Here is a 17,493-nt window from a genome sequence, read left to right as displayed (position 1 = left end):
TTATGAAATCCCACATATGGCCATAGTTGTGAGCTTAGGGAGCGGTGCCGGTACAACCACATGTGTGACATGGGGGACTGAACTATCTGCTTATGCAGTTAACTTGTGCCCTCTGGTCCTGCTTGGGCTCAGTCCCAGATGTAGCATTTCCATCTTGAAATTAACTGCTGCCGGGCTCACCCAAATGTCTCACTTGGCAGAGCCAACAATTTCCTATGGGGAAATTAATTCCAATGTCAAAATTAGAACTTCAGCCAGTGGGAACCAGATTTTCTCCTTCCTTGTATCCTGCAATAATTATACCATTTAGAAGGATGTCCTAGGGCCACAAGGTCCCAGAAAAAGCAGACACAATGGATATGGGGGATGGTCTGCCTGTGAGGTAGGGATTCATGGTGATGGGGATCTGGAATTTGGGGAGTAACTTCCATGGCAAGACAGAGTGGTTCCAAGCAGGAACAGAGTTGGATGCAGAGAAATTCCTAAAGTGAGTGCTTGACTGAAGTGGGAGCGTTCATAAATAACGGAGATGCATATATTAGGTGCTCATGGGATCAAGGCTCCTTGAATACCTCATTTATTTTTCAGAGAAGTGAGATGAAGCACAGGTGAAAGTGGGAACAAATCATCTATATTTGGTTATTTAATTAATTAAATAGGGTTATAACTGAATTCTTTGCTACTCCTCCCAATGAGAAATATTCCTTCCCTTTGAATATAGGCTGGCTCTGTTTCTTATTTTGACCAAAAGAATATAGTAGAAATACCACTGTTTTGCAACTTTCAAGGATAAACCTTAAGACCACCATGCTGAGAGGGAGCTCAAATGCCTGGAGAGAGGCCATGGTGAGAGCACTGAGGTGTCAGAGGTGTGCACAGAGCCAAGTTTCCAGCTAAGCCAGCCACCAACTGAATGCAGTCAAATGAATGATCCCAGCTGACATCACTTGGAACAAAAGACCACCCCACTGAATCCTGCCTGAATTCCTGACCTACAGAATGGTGAGCAAATAAATGGTGGTTGTTTCAACCCAGTAGGTTTTAGGGTAGTTTGTTATACATCAATAAATAACTGAAATAATACAGTGTTTAGAAGTAGAGGGCCTTAAAGAAATTGCAATGTCAACGATGACTCATAAACCCCCTCAGATAAATTAGAAATGAAATCAGCAGTCCGAGTGGGAAGGAAGAGAGAGGGAATTCAGAGATGGACAATGACTCAGCAAAACTGTCTCTTAAAAGGAAAGTTATCTCCTATTCAGTTTCCCGAGGCTCTCTGTCAGAAAGGAGCTACCAGCTTTATTATTAGAGCAGTTCACATGATTAAGCTGATGTTTCTATATTCCTCCTCCTCAACCACACCTCTCTCTCCTCCTCCACTACCAGCAACAAAAATTCTTTGTTTCAAGTTTATTTTGCAAGTATCAATATATGTACATAAAATCATCCCAATAAGAGGACGATTTCCAAAAGAAACTGAAAAAATCCACATTTTAGAGTTTTTAAATGGCTTTCTTGATCTTGATGAACAAGTAAAGCTAGCAAAGCCCAAGAGCAGCTCTCTCTAGAGAGAACTCCCTAGAACTTTCTCCCACAATTCCACTTGTCAATGACAGAGAAGCCAGGATTAGAAGGTCGGTGTGGGTTCTGACATGGGGGAAACCGATCTCTATTCCGGGTTGCCTCACTAACATTTGTGATTTTGAGCAGGCCATTTAGCCTCTCTGCATCTCAGATTCTTCATCTTTAAAATGAAATGTAATTCACTGAACAAATGTTTATTCAGTTCCTACTCTATGCCACGGTGGCGTAGTGGTTAAGAGCTACCAATGATAACCAAAAGGCTTAGCCGTTCGAATCCACCAGGTGCTTCCTTGGAAACCCTATGGGGCGGTTCTACCCTGTCCTATAGGGTCTCTATGAGTTGGAATCGACTCGACGGTAATGGGTTTGGTTTTTTTTTTTTTTTTTTTACTCTGTGCCCTGCACTGTTCTAGACATCTGAGATACATCGGTGAACAAAATAGACAAAAAAATACAGAAATCCTGCCCTCTTAGAGCTTATATTCTACTGAAAGAGAGATAAACAATAAACATAATAAATATATAAATGATGTGGGATGATAAAAAACCCCAAACCCAGTGCCGTCGAGTCGATATTGACTCATAGTGACCCTATAGGACAGAGTAGAACTGCCCCATAGAGTTTCCAAGGAGCACCTGGCGCATTTGAACTGCCGACCCTTTTGGTTAGCAGCCATACCACTTAACCACTACACCACCAGGGTTTCCATGGGATGATTAAAAAAATAAAAAAAATTTTTTTTTTTTTTGATAGAAGGTGATAAATTCTATGGTAAAAACAGAACAGGGTGAGGAGGGAGAATAATATAGGGGAAGAGAGCAGTCTGCCATTTTAACTAGTACCATACATGTTATTGAGAAGGTGACATTTGCACAAAGACTTGAAGGAGATGAGGGAGGGAGCCGTGAGGATATCTGAGGGGAGAGTTCCAGAGAGAGGAAAAATAAGGGCAAAGTCCCGAGGTGGGAGTATGCCTGGTGAGTTTCAGGAACAGCAAGAAGATCACTGTGGCTCGGACGGAGTAAGTAAGGGAGAGACTAGTAAGAAATCAGCTACGTGACCATTATTGAACATTTTGATCAAAGATACTATAGAAGAAGCCTGATCAAAAGGGAGAAAATGCAGAACATAATTTCAAATTCTCATGGAATCCAGAATTTCTGGATCCATGGAGGCTGGATAAACCCCCAAATCTATTGCTCTAAGATAATCTTTAAACCTTAAACCAAAAATATCCCCTGACATCTTCTGAAAACCAAACAGTAATTTAGCTTAACTACTAAAGAATGTCTGCCTAGAGCATTATGCTCTTTTAAGATGGATCTACATGGGATCAAGCTGATAATAGCAACTCAAAAGATTGGATAGGAATATTAGAAACCAGCGAGTTGATGTTAATGGAGGAGGAACAACTCAGTAAAGGAGGGTGAGAATGGCTGCACAACTTGAAGAACGTAATCAATGACACTGAATTGTACATGTAGAAACTTGAATTGGTTTATGTTTTTGCTATGTATATTCTCAACAGCAAAAAAAATAAATTATTTTTCAGAAAGGTTATATACACAAAAATATCAACCATTATATGAAGCCTACAGGTAATCAGCAATCCTGGGTAACTGCAGTCTACAAAATATACCTCAACCAAAATCCCTGACATTAACACAAAAGAAATCAGCTACATGAGGGCCTGGGGTAGTAGAGCGTCGATCATGCAGAGCCTTTAGCCACTGTAAGGCTTGGGCTTTACCTCTGATTGAATGGTTGGATGGTTCTGAGCAGAGGAGTGGCAGGTTCTAACGTGCCATTTAACAGGACCCCTCTGGTCTCTGAGTTCAGAACAGATTTGCCAGGGGCAAGGACAGAAGCAGGGAGTCTGCTGAGATAATCCAGGGGAGAAATGATGACCCACACCCTGACATTTTAATTTGCCTATTCTGGGGCTCCCTGGTGCCGTAGTGGTTAAGTGCTATGGCTGCTAACGAAAGGGTCGGTAGTTCAAGTCTGCCAGGTGCTCCCTGGAAACTCTATGGGGCAGTTCTAGTCTGTCCTATAGGGTTGTTAGGAGTCGGAATCGACTCGACGGCACTGGGTTTGGTTTTTCGGTTTTATTGTGGGGCTCCACTGAGAAAATGGCATGCAATACATGGTGGAAAGGATGGTGGGGGGGATGTAAATGATGGTTCTGTCCTCTTTGACACACCTACTCTGCACTGGGCTGGGCTGGAGACTGGACAGCTTCCGGCTGACCTCTACTGGGGTTATGACTAACTGTAGTGGAGGAAGTGCAAGACAGAGGGAGATCTTTGTGTTTCTTTCCAAGTTTGTTAGTAACTGCCCGTCTGAGAGGAGTGGCTGGCCAGCCCCGGGAAAATCTGATCCTGGTGGGATATGTATTTTGGGGAAATAGGTCACTGCACACTCTTTGAACAGGAAACTTAGCCTGTGAACAATGGCTGGATTTTAAAGACTGGAAATACCTCTTGACTAGGAGAGGTAGCCTCCAGGTCCCACCAAGAGGGTTGGAGAGGAGCCTGCAGCCAGGATATGCAGCAGGACATGCAGGCTGGGATAAGGGTAAGTCCTCGTGGGCTTTTAATGTTCCATTGGCACTTCCCTTACACACACGATGCATGGAAAACCCAGTGCCTGCCACGTTCAAGAAAATGTTCAATGAGTGTTACAAAGGAAACCATCGGGATGGATTTGGCAATTACCTGAGTTGTCCTGGTTACCTTGTCACTTGTCTCATTCTTCCCTACACATGATCACCTCCAAATAATTCCATTTCATCAAGGGTTTTCATTCATCAGGCTTTTGTCAACCAAAGCTTGGCTGTATTTTATACAGGTTGTCACCTTTAGGAATCCTAAGGAAATTTATATTTTAAAAGTGGTCTAAAATCATCACCCATTTATGATTTAAAAAAAAAAAAAACTCCCAGCAAACTAGGAATAGAGAAGGCTCGTCCTCCACTTAATAAAGAACACCTACAAAAACGTACAGCTGACGTCACACTTAATGGTGAGAAGCTAGATGATGTTCCCCTAAGATCAGAAACAAGGCAAAGATGTTCCTGCTCCCCACTGCTATACGACATCACACGGGAAGTCCTACCTAACACAGAAAGACAAGGAAAGGAAAGAAGTGCAAGAAACCAGTCTGAAAATTCCACATACCGAGCGGGGCCAAGATGGCGGACTAGGTAGACGCTACCTCGGATCCCTCTTGCAACAAAGACTCGGAAAAACAAGTGAATCGATCAAGTACATAACAATCTATGAACCCTGAACAACAAACACAGATTTAGAGATGGAAAACGAACAAATATGGGGAAGCAGCGATTGTTTTTGGAGCCTGGAGCCAGCGTCCCAGTCAGGTAACCTTTGGTGCCCAATTTAGGGCAAAGCCCAGGGGAGGTGACAGCGCAAACAAGGGGCCCAGCCCTATCCCCCTGAACTCACCCCGGGAGGGGGCCCAGCCGGTTCACGTGGGCCTTGTGGCAACGCAGCCAGGGGGAGAAGTTCCCGGGAGACAGTGACTGGTCTGGGAGCTGGGAGAGCAGCGTCCCAGCCGGGGAACCGTGCCACCGGGATTTTGACTGGGCGCTGGAACGGCACAAGCACACAGAGCTGTTCCACTCCCCTGAACTAACTCCGGGAGGGGGCCCAACCAGTCCGCGGAGGTGGCGCGGCGACACGGCTGGCAGGACGAGAAGTCCCCCGGAGGCAGCGACTGATTTTGGAGCCGGGAGTAAAGCATCCCAGCAGGGGAACCTTGACACTAGGATTTGGACTGGCAGCGGGTGGCTTCAGAGGGCCAGACCCCCGGGGGCAATCTCCACACAGCCAGCACACATAGGCAACACGCCCTGCGGGAATGTCAGATATAATAATCATTCCAAGCAAGACAAGCAACTCTGGCTATATTCTGAGGTGCTACTCTCCTATCTCGCTGATCCCTCCGCCACCCTCCCCAGGTGGCTTCATTAACATTGGAATTGCCTGAGCCAGAGGGAGAACGGCTCTGGCTCTGCAGCAGCTTTGCTTTCCCCCCTTTTTTTTTCTTTTGGTCTTTTCCTAACCCACTCTTTCGGCCTGAGAGAAGGAACAACAACAACAAAAGACCAAGGGACCAAAAATCCACCCCTAATTGGACTGAAAACACTGAACCAGCTACAGCCAAGCATATATGATCCAAATCTCAGACTTTCATCCTTACAGGGAACAAGGTGGCGGTTATAATCCAAAGGCAATTCTGATAGGGATCTGACTGCATTTTTTTTAGTGGATTTTCTGGAAAAACAAGTTTCCCAGTGATGGCTCGGAGACAGGAGTCCATATCAAACCACATAAAGAAGCAGACCATGACAGCTTCTACAACCCCCCAAACAAAAGAATCAAAATCTTTCCCAAATGAAGATAGAATCCTGGAATTATCAGATACAGAATATAAAAAACTCATTTACAGAATGCTTCAAGACATCGGAAACGAAATAAGGCAAACTGCAGAAAAAGCCAAGGAACACACTGATAAAACTCTTGAAGGACCCAAAAAGATTATTCAAGAACATAGTGGAAAAATTAATAAGTTGCAAGAATCCATAGAGAGACAGCATGTAGAAATCCAAAAGATTAACAATAAAATTACAGAATTAGACAACGCAATAAGAAGTCAGAGGAGCAGACTCAAGCAATTAGAATGCAGACTGGGACATCTGGAGGACCAGCGAATTCACACTAACATAGCTGAATAAAAAAATCAGATAAAAGAATTTAAAAAAATGAAGAAACCCTAAGGATCATGTGGGACTCTATCAAGAAGGATAACTTGCGTGTGATTGGAGTCCCAGAACAGGGAGGGGGGACAGAAAACACAGAGAAAATAGTTGAAGAACTCCTGACAGAAAACTTCCCTGACATCATGAAAGACGAAAGGATATCTATCCAAGATGCTCATCGAACCCCATTTAAGATTGATCCAAAAAGAAAAACACCTAGACATATTATCATCAAACTCGCCAAAACCAAAGATAAACAGAAAATTTTAAAAGCAGCCAGGGAGAAAAGAAAGGTTTCCTTCAAGGGAGAATCAATAAGTTCAGACTACTCAGCAGAAACCATGAAGACAAGAAGGGAATGGGACGACATATACAGAGCACTGAAGGAGAAAAACTGCCAGCCAAGGATCATATATCCAGCAAAACTCTCTCTGAAATATGAAGGCAAAATTAAGATATTTACAGATAAACACAAGTTTAGAGAATTTGCAAAAACCAAACCAAAGCTACAAGAAATACTAAAGGATATTGTTTGGTCAGAAAACCAATAATATCAGATACCAGCACAACACAAGGTCACAAAACAGAACATCCTGATATCAACTCAAATAGGGAAACCACAAAAACAAATTAAGATTAATTAAAAAAAATATATACTCATAACAGGGAATCACTGAAGTCAATATATAAAAGATCACAATAATCGAAAAGAGGGACTAAATACAGGAGGCATAGAACTGCCATATGGAGAGTGATACAAGGCAATATAGAACAATACAACTTAGGTTTTTACTTAGAAAAATAGGGGTAAACAATAAGGTAACCACAAAGAGGTATAACAACTCCGTAACTCAAGATAAAACCCAAGAAAAACGTAACGACTCAACAAACATAAAGTCAAACACTACAAAAATGCGGATCTCACAATTTACTAAGAAAAACGCCTCAGCACAAAAAAGTATGTGGAAAAATGAAATTGTCAACAACACACATAAAAAGGCATCAAAATGACAACACTAAACACTTATCTATCTATAATTACGCTGAATGTAAATGGACTAAATGCACCAATAAAGAAACAGAGAGTTTCGGACTGGATAAAGAAACACGATCCATCAATATGCTGCCTACAAGAGACACATCTTAGACTTAGAGACACAAACAAACTAAAACTCAAAGGATGCAAAAAAATATATCAAGCAATGAGCAAAAAAGAAGAGGAGTAGCAATATTAATTTCTGACAAAATAGACTTTAAACTTAAATCCACCACAAAGGATAAAGAAGGACACTACATAATGATAAAAGGGACAATTGATCAGGAACACATAACCATATTAAATATTTATGCACCCAATGACAGGGCTGCAAGATACATAAATCAAATTTTAACAGAACTGAAAAGTGAGATAGACACCTCCACAATTATACTAGGAGACTTCAACACACCACTTTCGGAGAAGGACAGGACATCCAGTAAGAAGCTCAATAGAGACATGGAAGACCTAATTACAACAATCAACCAACTTGACCTCATTGACTTATACAGAACTCTCCACCCAACTGCTGCAAAGTATACTTTTTTTTCCAGCGCACATGGAACATTCTCTAGAATAGACCACATACTAGGTCATAAAACAAACCTTTGCAGAATCCAAAACATCGAAATATTACAAAGCATCTTCTCAGACCACAAGGCAATAAAACTAGAAATCAATAACAGAAAAACTAGGGAAAAAAAATCAAATACTTGGAAACTGAACAATACCCTCCTGAAAAAAGACTGGGTTATAGAAGACATCAAGGAAGGAATAAGGAAATTCATATAATGCAACGAGAATGAAAATACTTCCTATCAAAACCTCTGGGACACAGCAAAAGCAGTGCTCAGAGGCCAATTTATATCGATAAATGCACACATACAAAAAGAAGAAAGAGCCAAAATCAGAGAACTGTCCCTACAACTTGAACAAATAGAAAGTGAGCAACAAAAGAATCCATCAGGCACCAGAAGAAAACAAATAATAAAAATCAGAGCTGAACTAAATGAATTAGAGAACAGAAAAACAATCAAAAGAATTAACAAAGCCAAAAGCTGGTTCTTTGAAAAAATTAACAAAATTGATAAACCATTGGCTAGACTGACTAAAGAAATACAGGAAAGGAAACAAATAACCCGAATAAGAAACGAGAAGGACCACATCACAACAGAACCAATTGAAATTAAAAGAATCATATCAGATTATTATGAAAAATTGTACTCTAAAAAATTTGAAAACCTAGAAGAAATGGATGAATTCCTGGAAAAACAGTACCTACCTAAACTAACACATTCAGAAGTAGAACAACTAAATAGACCCATAACAAAAAAAAGAGATTGAAATGGTAATCAAAAAACTCCCAACAAAAAAAAGCCCTGGCCGGGACAGCTTCACTGCAGAGTTCTACCAAACTTTCACAGAAGAGTTAACACCACTACTACTGAAGGTATTTCAAAGCATAGAAAATGACGGAATACTACCTAACTCATTCTATGAAGCCACCATCTCCCTGATACCAAAACCAGGTAAAGACATTACAAAAGAAGAAAATTACAGACCTATATCCCTCATGAACAGAGATGCAAAAATCCTCAACAAAATTCTAGCCAATAGAATTCGACAACATATCAAAAAAATAATTCACCCTGATCAAGTGGGATTTATACCAGGTATGCAAGGCTGGTTTAATATCAGAAAAACCATTAATGTAATCCATCACATAAATAAAACAAAAGACAAAAAACCACATGATCTTATCAATTGATGCAGAAAAGGCATTTGACAAAGTCCAACATCCATTTATGATAAAAACTCTCACCAAGATAGGAATTGAAGGAAAATTCCTCAACATAATAAAGGGCATCTATGCAAAGCCAACAGCCAATATCACTCTAAATGGAGAGAAGCAGAAAGCATTTCCCTTGAGAACTGGAACCAGACAAGGATGCCCTTTATCACCGCTCTTATTCAACATCGTGCTAGAAGTCCTAGCCAAGGCAATTAGGCTAGACAAAGAAATAAAAGGCATCCGGATTGGCAAGAAGGAAGTCAAATTATCTCTATTTGCAGATGACATGATCTTATACACAGAAAACCCTAAAGAATCCTCCAGAAAACTACTGAAACTAATAGAAGAGTTTGGCAGAGTCTCAGGTTATAAAATAAACATACAAAAATCACTTGGATTCCTCTACATCAACAAAAAGAACATCAAAGAGGAAATAACCAAATCAATACCCTTCACAGTAGCCCCCAAGAAGATAAAATACTTAGGAATGAATCTTACCAAGGATGTGAAAGACCTACACAAAGAAAACTACAAAGCTCTACCACAAGAAATTAAAAAGGATATACTAAAGTGGAAAAACATACCTTGCTCATGGATAGGAAGACTTAACATAGTAAAAATGTCTATTCTACCAAAAGCCATCTATACATATAACGCACTTCCGATCCAAATTCCAATGTCATTTTTTAAGGTGATAGAGAAACAAATCACCAATTTCATATGGAAGGGAAAGAAGCCCCGGATAAGCAAAGTATTACTGAAAAAGAAGAAGAAAGTGGGAGGCCTTACTCTACCTGATTTCAGAAGCTATTATACAGCCACAGTAGTCAAAACAGCCTGGTACTGGTACAACAACAGGCACATAGACCAATGGAACAGAATTGAGAACCCAGATATAAATCCATCCACGTATCAGCCCCTGATTTGACAAAGGCCCAGTGTCAGTTAATTGGGGAAAAATAGTCTTTTTAACAAATGGTGCTGGCATAACTGGATATCCATTTGCAAAAAAATGAAACAGGACCCATACCTCACACCATGCACAAAAACTAACTCCAAGTGGATCAAAGACCTAAACATAAGACTAAAACGATAAAGATCATCAAAGAAAAAATAGGGACAACCCTAGGAGCCCTAATACAAGGCATAAACAGAATACAAAACAGTACCAAAAATGACAAAGAGAAACCCGATAACTGGGAGCTCCTAAAAATCAAACACCTATGCTCATCTAAAGACTTCACCAAAAGAGTAAAAAGACCACCTACAGACTGGGAAAGAATTTTCAGCTATGACATCTCCGACCAGCGCCTGATCTCTAAAATCTACATGATTCTGTCAAAACTCAACCACAAAAAGACAAACAACCCAATCAAGAAGTGGGCAAAGGATATGAACACACACTTCACTAAAGAAGATATTCAGGCAGCTAACAGATACATGAGAAAATGCTCTCGATCATTAGCCATTAGAGCAATGCAAATTCAAACTACGATGAGATTACATCTCATTCCAACAAGGCTGGCATTAATCCAAAACACACAAAAGAATAAATGTTGGAGAGGCTGCGGAGAGATTGGAACTCTTATACACTGCTGGTGCGAATGTAAAATGGTACAACCACTTTGGAAATCTATCTGGCGTTATCTTAAACAGTTAGAAATAGAACTACCATACAACCCAGAAATCCCACTCCTCGGAATATACCCTAGAGATACAAGAGCCTTCACACAAACAGATATATGCACACCCATGTTTATTGCAGCTCTGTTTACAATAGCAAAATGCTGGAAGCAACCAAGGTGTCCATCAACGGATGAATGGGTAAATAAATTGTGGTATATTCACACAATGGAATACTACGCATCGATAAAGAACAGTGACGAATCTGTGAAACATTTCATAACATGGAGGAACCTGGAAGGCATTATGCTGAGCGAAATTAATCAGAGGCAAAAGGACAAATATTGTATAACACCACTATTATAAGATTTTGAGAAATAGTATAAACTGAGAAGAACACATACTTTTGTGGTTATGAGGGGGGGAGGGAGGGAGGGAGCGAGAGGGTTTCTTATTGATTAATTAGTAGATAAGAACTGCTTTAGGTGAAGGGAAGGACAACACTCAATACATGGAAGGTCAGCTCAATTGGACTGGACCAAAAGCAAAGAAGTTTCCGGGATAAACTGAATGCTTCAAAGGTCAGCGGAGCAAGAGTGGGGGTTTGGGGACCATGGTTTAAGGGGACTTCTAAGTCAATTGCCAAAATAATTCTATTATGAAATCATTCTGCATCCCACATTGAAATGTGGTGTCTGGGGTCTTAAATGCTAACAAGAGGCCATCTAAGATGCATCAATTGGTCTCAACCCACCTGGAGCAAGGGAGAATGAAGAACACCAAGGTCACACGACAACTAAAAGCCCAAGAGACAGAAAGGGCCACATGAACCAGAGACCTACATCATCCTGAGACCAGAAGAACTAGTTGGTGCCCGGCCACAATCGATGACTGCCCTGACAGGGAGCACAACAGAGAACCCCTGAGGGAGCAGGAGATCAGTGGGATGCAGACCCCAAATTCTCACAAAAAGACCATACTTAATGGTCTGACTGAGACTAGAGGAATCCCGGCGGTCATGGCCCCCAAACCTTCTGTTGGCACAGGACAGGAACCATTCCCGAAGACAACTCATCAGACATGAAAGGGACTGGACAGTGGGTGGGAGAGAGACGCTGATGAAGAGTGAGCTAATTATATCAGGTGGACACTTGAGATTGTGTTGGCATCTCCTGTCTGGAGAGGGGATGGGAGGATAGAGAGAGTGGGAAGCTGGCAAAATTGTCAGGAAAGGAGAGACTGGAAGGGCTGACTCATCAGGGGGAGAGCAAGTGGGAGTACAGAGGAAGATGTATGTAAACTTATATGTGACAGACTGACTTGTAAACGTTCACTTGAAGCTCAATAAAAGTTAATAAAAAAAAAAAAAGATCCATTCTACTACCACCGCCAAAGGTTATATAAGTCACAAAAAATGTTAAAAAAAAAGAAAACCAATATGAACTTGAAACAAAAGCGTTAACAACTCAGAAGGCTATAAGGGGAAATGAATACATACCGCTCCCTATTCTTTGAAGGTTCTGCTCTTCGAAAGAGGTTCAGAAGACTCACAACAGTTACTTCTGAACTAAAGTGTTGTTTGAAAATCTAGGAGGGGAAAAAAAAATCAATGAATAAATTTTTATTTGCATCAAAAAAAAAAATTCCACATACCGTATGATTACGACTATATGACATTCTGGAAAAGGCAAAACTACAGAGACGGTGAAGAGATCAGTGGTTGATGGGATGGGGCGGAGGTGCTGAATACGTGGAATGCAGGGCATTTTTAGGGCAGTTAAACTATTCTGCATGATACTGTAATGGTGGATACATGACATTAAGCATTTGTCAAAACGCACAGGACTGAACAACACTAAGGGTGAACCCTAATGTGAGCTAAAGACTTTACTTAATAACAATGTATCAATATTCATTCATCAATGATAACACGTGTAACATACTAATGCAAGATGTTAATAATTGAAGAAACTGTGGTGGGGTAAAGGAAGTGCACAGGATCTCTGTACTTTGCACAATCTTTCTATAAACTCTCAAAAATAGTCTATTAATTAAAAAGAAAGGTGGTCTATAGTATTCTCGATTGTTTCTTTTCTATATATGTGATCTCCTCCTTTTCTCTTTATCTCTATCTCAGACCACAAGGCACTGGCTATGTTTTTCAACCAACACTTCTTGGGTACCTCTTACGGAGCCCTGGTGGCTCAGTGGTTAAGCGTTCGGTTGCTAACCAAGAGATCGGCAGTTTGATTCTACCAGCCGCTCCTTGGAAACCCTGTGGGGCAGTTCTATTCTGTGCTATAGAGTTGCTATGAGTCAGAATCAACTCAATGGCAATGGGTTTATGTACCAAACACTTAGCTCAGATCTAGAGTTTCAGAGCTGAAGAATTCAAGGTCCCCATCCTTCAACTGTGTTTGTGCTAAGAAATTTCTATTATCTGCTCAGGACCTGCATAGACCCTAATGCACTTCAGAAAGGGCTGTGACCAATCTAGAGGACCCCAAAGAAGGAATAAATTTGCCTCTGAACTGGGTCTTGGAGAGTGAGATAAGGACGGAAATATGCTCATGGCAGAGTAACTAATAGCTAAGAATAGCTAAAAATTACAATTGGCTCTCCAAAAATTGTGCATGTATACGTTATAGATTATAACTATTATAAATGTTATTGATAGAAAGGATATGTAGAACACAATTTACTACTAATACTAATACATGATACTCACTATTAATTCTTCATGAAATGCTTTCATTGATTTTTGCCATTGTATCCACAGCCAAACCAGGGCTGCAACTGACAAGTAAGTGTAGCTACAACATGGATAGGAGCCTTGGTGGCACAACGGTTAAGTGCTCAGCTGCTAACTGAAGGCTGGCAGTTAGAACCCACCCAGAAGCTCCATGGGAGAAAGACCTGGCAATCTGCTCCCGTAAAGATTACAGCCTAGAAAATCCTATGGGGCAGTTCTACCCTGTCACATGGGGTTGGGATGAGTAGGAGTATGAGACAAATCGACTCCATGACACCTACCAACAACAACATAAGACACGGATATGCTGGTGACATTTTTGTTCACGTTAATGAGTAAGACAAAAGTGAAACAACAAAAATGTATGTGAGACTTCACTCCTTAGTCAATGACACGAGCAACTTCTTTGCTGAATCCAGCAACAGTTTTGAATACTGGAAAAATATATCCACAATTTTTTGTGGCATTCATAACGTAATGGCTACAGACATGACACACTTTTAAGTTTAATCATGTTCTTCACTTTTTTCCATCACTTTCTAAGGCAATCAACAAAGCAATAAATCAAGACCTGATTTGTAGGGTTTCTTGATTTCTGTGGCATAAATACTGACTAAAGGAACTTTGTTGCCATCGAGTCAATTCTGGCTCACGATGACTCTGTGTGTTACAGAGTACAACTGCCCCGTACGATTTTCTTGGCTGTAATCTTTATGGAAGCAGATTGCCAGGCTTTTCTTTTACAGCTCTGCTCTGTGGGTTCAAACCACCAAACCTTTAGGTTAGTAGATGATCACAAACTGTTTGCACCACTTAAATACCGCCATCATGGCCAATTCCAAGCCACCAGTACGACAGAGTTGCGCAGTAGCAAGGTATTTACAATATTCCCAACATACAGATACCACAGACATAAATAACTGCTACAGCGTAAGTAACAGTAAAATGTAGTCAAATAATTAAAAAGTGATGAGTTGTGAATATTTATCTTTCATTTTAATATAGTTTATATTATTTTTAATTATGTTAACATATTTTAATTTTTGATTAAGGCCCTGTTTAACAGTTTCTTGCAAAATTCCTGGAAAGCAAACAGCTGGCTCTCGTGAGCCTATACAAACCATCTCCAGCACGCACAGCGCTGCTTGTAGCACACAGAAGGAATTCATGAAATAACTGTTGCCTTTCTTTCCTTTATTAAAGAACACAAAATAGAAGTGGATTAGATAAAAAAAAAAAAAAGGATTAGATACGATGGGTAAAAGAATGACCGGTACGAGTCCACAAAGAAAGGGCTGTCCAGAAGGCAGTGGTAACGTTGTCCCTCTGTCTGAGCACGTTCCCTGTCATTTTCTTCTGGAAGTGTAAGGACTGCTCTGCTCTGTGAAGGGGAAAAGGCTCCGTGGAATGACCCACACGTGTCAGTCTCCTTCCTGGGCAGGCTCCAGGGCGATGGGCCTTCTGCAGGGCACATAATGCTCTGGCTTTGTGTCCAGACAAGCAGCTCAGCCACGCCCGACCTCGCACACTGTGTCAAGTGACACTCAGAGATTGTCTTCAGCAGCTCAGACTTCGCAGCAGCCAGTGAGACCTGGGAATATTTCTGACTGTGCCACAAAGAGCGATTCTAAGGTGTCAACCAGGAAAACACTCCATCCTTCCGAAATTCATGTGACAAAGTCCACAGAGAGGAAGCTGCTAATATGGAAATAACAAAATCTGTATGTTCCCTGATAGCAGGTTAGGCTCTAAAACACACCACCTCACCATCTCTGTGAGCTGGTGCTTAACACCTCTTCAAGACACCTCCACCGAGCAGCAAGGTGCTTGCTCTCAGGACACAAAGGACCAAAGTGTTCCAAGTGATGGTCCTAAGGGCTGTGTAAAATGTGACAGCACCTTTCACTTGGAACACTCGGCAAGCCTTACTTTGCCTACAGGCCGGAGAGTGGGCACAGGTAGAGAAAAACAGAGGGAGCTCAGAGGAAGGTATGCCTACAAGCTAAGGGACAGAATGACCAAGCCTAGTCATCAATTCCCACTCCCCGGATGAGTGTTTGCGCTCCTGCATAAACTGCTTTCTCAATGACCACAGGAAGATGGTGGGGAGGAGGGACTGTAACGAGCATCTATTACCTATTTATCTGACTTTAGTCCTTACTTTTCTGGATTTTGCATTTCCATTTTCTGAGAACCAAGCCACATGGTTATCATGGCAGCAGGCTATGCAACAGTGTAGCTCCTTTAGCTACAAGTGATTGATTCTGGGATAGGCATCCATCCCAATGTAGGCTAATCAATCACAGGTAGATAGATAACTGTCGTCAAGTCGACTCCAACTCAGGGCAACCTTACATACAACAGAGCAAAACGATGCCTGGGACTGTGTCAGCCTCACAGTCACCAGCAGGTTCGAGTCTCCCATAGCAGCTATTCTGCCCGTCCATCTCACCTGAGGGTCTCCCTCACCCTTGCTGGCCCCCTACTTTACCAAACATGATGTCCTCCTCCAGCAATCGGTCCCTTCTGATGATGTGTCGGGAGCCCGGGTGGCACAGTGGTGCCCAAAACAAGTGAGTTGGATAAATATTCTGTTGTGATCCATAAAGTTTTCACTAATTTTTTGGAAGCAGATCATCAGGCCTTTCTTCCTAGTCTGTCTTAGTCTGGAAGCTCTGTTAAAACGTGTCCACAGGTGACCCTCCTGGCATTTGAAACACTGGTGGCATAGCTTCCCCCATCACGGCAACACACAAGTCACCAAGTACCACAAAGTGACAGACGGTGGTCATCAACCTGACCACTAGGAATCTGGCATTTAGGCCTTGACTTTGGTCCCAGGGTTGGGTTTCTCTCCAGGCTGCTGAACCTGCTACATGTAAAACCTTGGTCCAATGGTGGCCGTGTTCCTCTGTGTAGACTAAGTAGGAGAAGAAACCAGTCATTACAAGAGAGAAAAGATAAGAAGACCCAGAGAGGAGCAGAGGCAAGCCACGGCGAGAAGTCATGAAGTCTTTCAAATCCATGGTTCCACTGGGATCCTGAGGTGCAAATCATTGCTGCCACTAGATTCCAGGAAAAATGTCCATATCAATGTTATAATCTCCTTTTTTGCTTGTGTTAGTCTGACCTGAGTTTTTGTTACCTCAAACCAAAATAGTCATAATTTATGAAAGCCCTGAAGAAGGGTTAAAATTAAGAGCTGGCTTTGCCAGAAAATGCTGTGGTGGCCAGCACGGTCATCTAGTCACTTAAGTAGGCCATCACATTACTTCCTGTTTGCCACTGGTTACCTTTGAGTGGCCATCAATGATACTACTAATAATAACACTTTTGGAGCACGTACAAAGAGCCAAACACTGTATTAATTGGTATACATAATTATTTCATTTAGACTTCGTAACAATTCTATAAAGAAGGTATTGTTATTATTATCATCCCTATTTTACAGATAGGGAGCATTGAGCGTTTAAGCGTTCTGTGACTAAGTTTCTGTAACTCATAGATCCATTAGACTATCTGGGCAATTTCATCCCTGTGAACTCATATTTGTCACACTAAGCTTACTGATTTTTTTTTTACAAATATGGGCATTCTGCTTTTATTTATTGTGTCTTATCCTATTCCAGGAAGAATTTGAGAAGCACCTCATTAAAATGCATACAATGCAATATAAAACAATAAATTTAACTGAATGTTCAACTGTGATAAAGATAAAATGAGAACAAGAAAAATACTGTAAATGTAGGAGATATGAAAGTATTGCAAAAGCCTGACAGACAGGGTTTAATGTGAAAATTATTTCTCACAGCATCGTTTGTAATAATAAAAAATTGGAAACTATATGTCCCACATAAAGAGACAGACTAAATTATAACACATCTAGTTGAAGAAATATACCATAAAACCAGGTTAAGGACACTGA

At 41.2% G+C, this 17,493-nt stretch overlaps 1 long non-coding RNA gene across 10 annotated transcripts in view; it reads right to left on the bottom strand.

Annotated features, from left to right (window-relative positions):
- Positions 1–17,493, bottom strand: part of LOC111749237 (uncharacterized) — a 530,861-nt gene that overhangs the window by 494,001 nt on the left and 19,367 nt on the right. For 9 of the 10 annotated variants that reach the window (XR_010319559.1, XR_010319565.1, XR_010319557.1 and 6 more), the window contains one exon: positions 12,315–12,403. The exons of the other annotated variant lie outside the window; for it this stretch is intronic. This is a non-coding gene — a long non-coding RNA (uncharacterized LOC111749237). The remainder of the gene's footprint in view (positions 1–12,314; positions 12,404–17,493) is intronic. 10 annotated transcript variants of the gene reach the window in all.

This window comes from Loxodonta africana, chromosome 27 (assembly GCF_030014295.1).
Source record: "Loxodonta africana isolate mLoxAfr1 chromosome 27, mLoxAfr1.hap2, whole genome shotgun sequence".
Lineage (NCBI taxonomy): Eukaryota > Metazoa > Chordata > Mammalia > Proboscidea > Elephantidae > Loxodonta > Loxodonta africana.
This window is presented reverse-complemented; position numbering and strand designations above follow the sequence as displayed.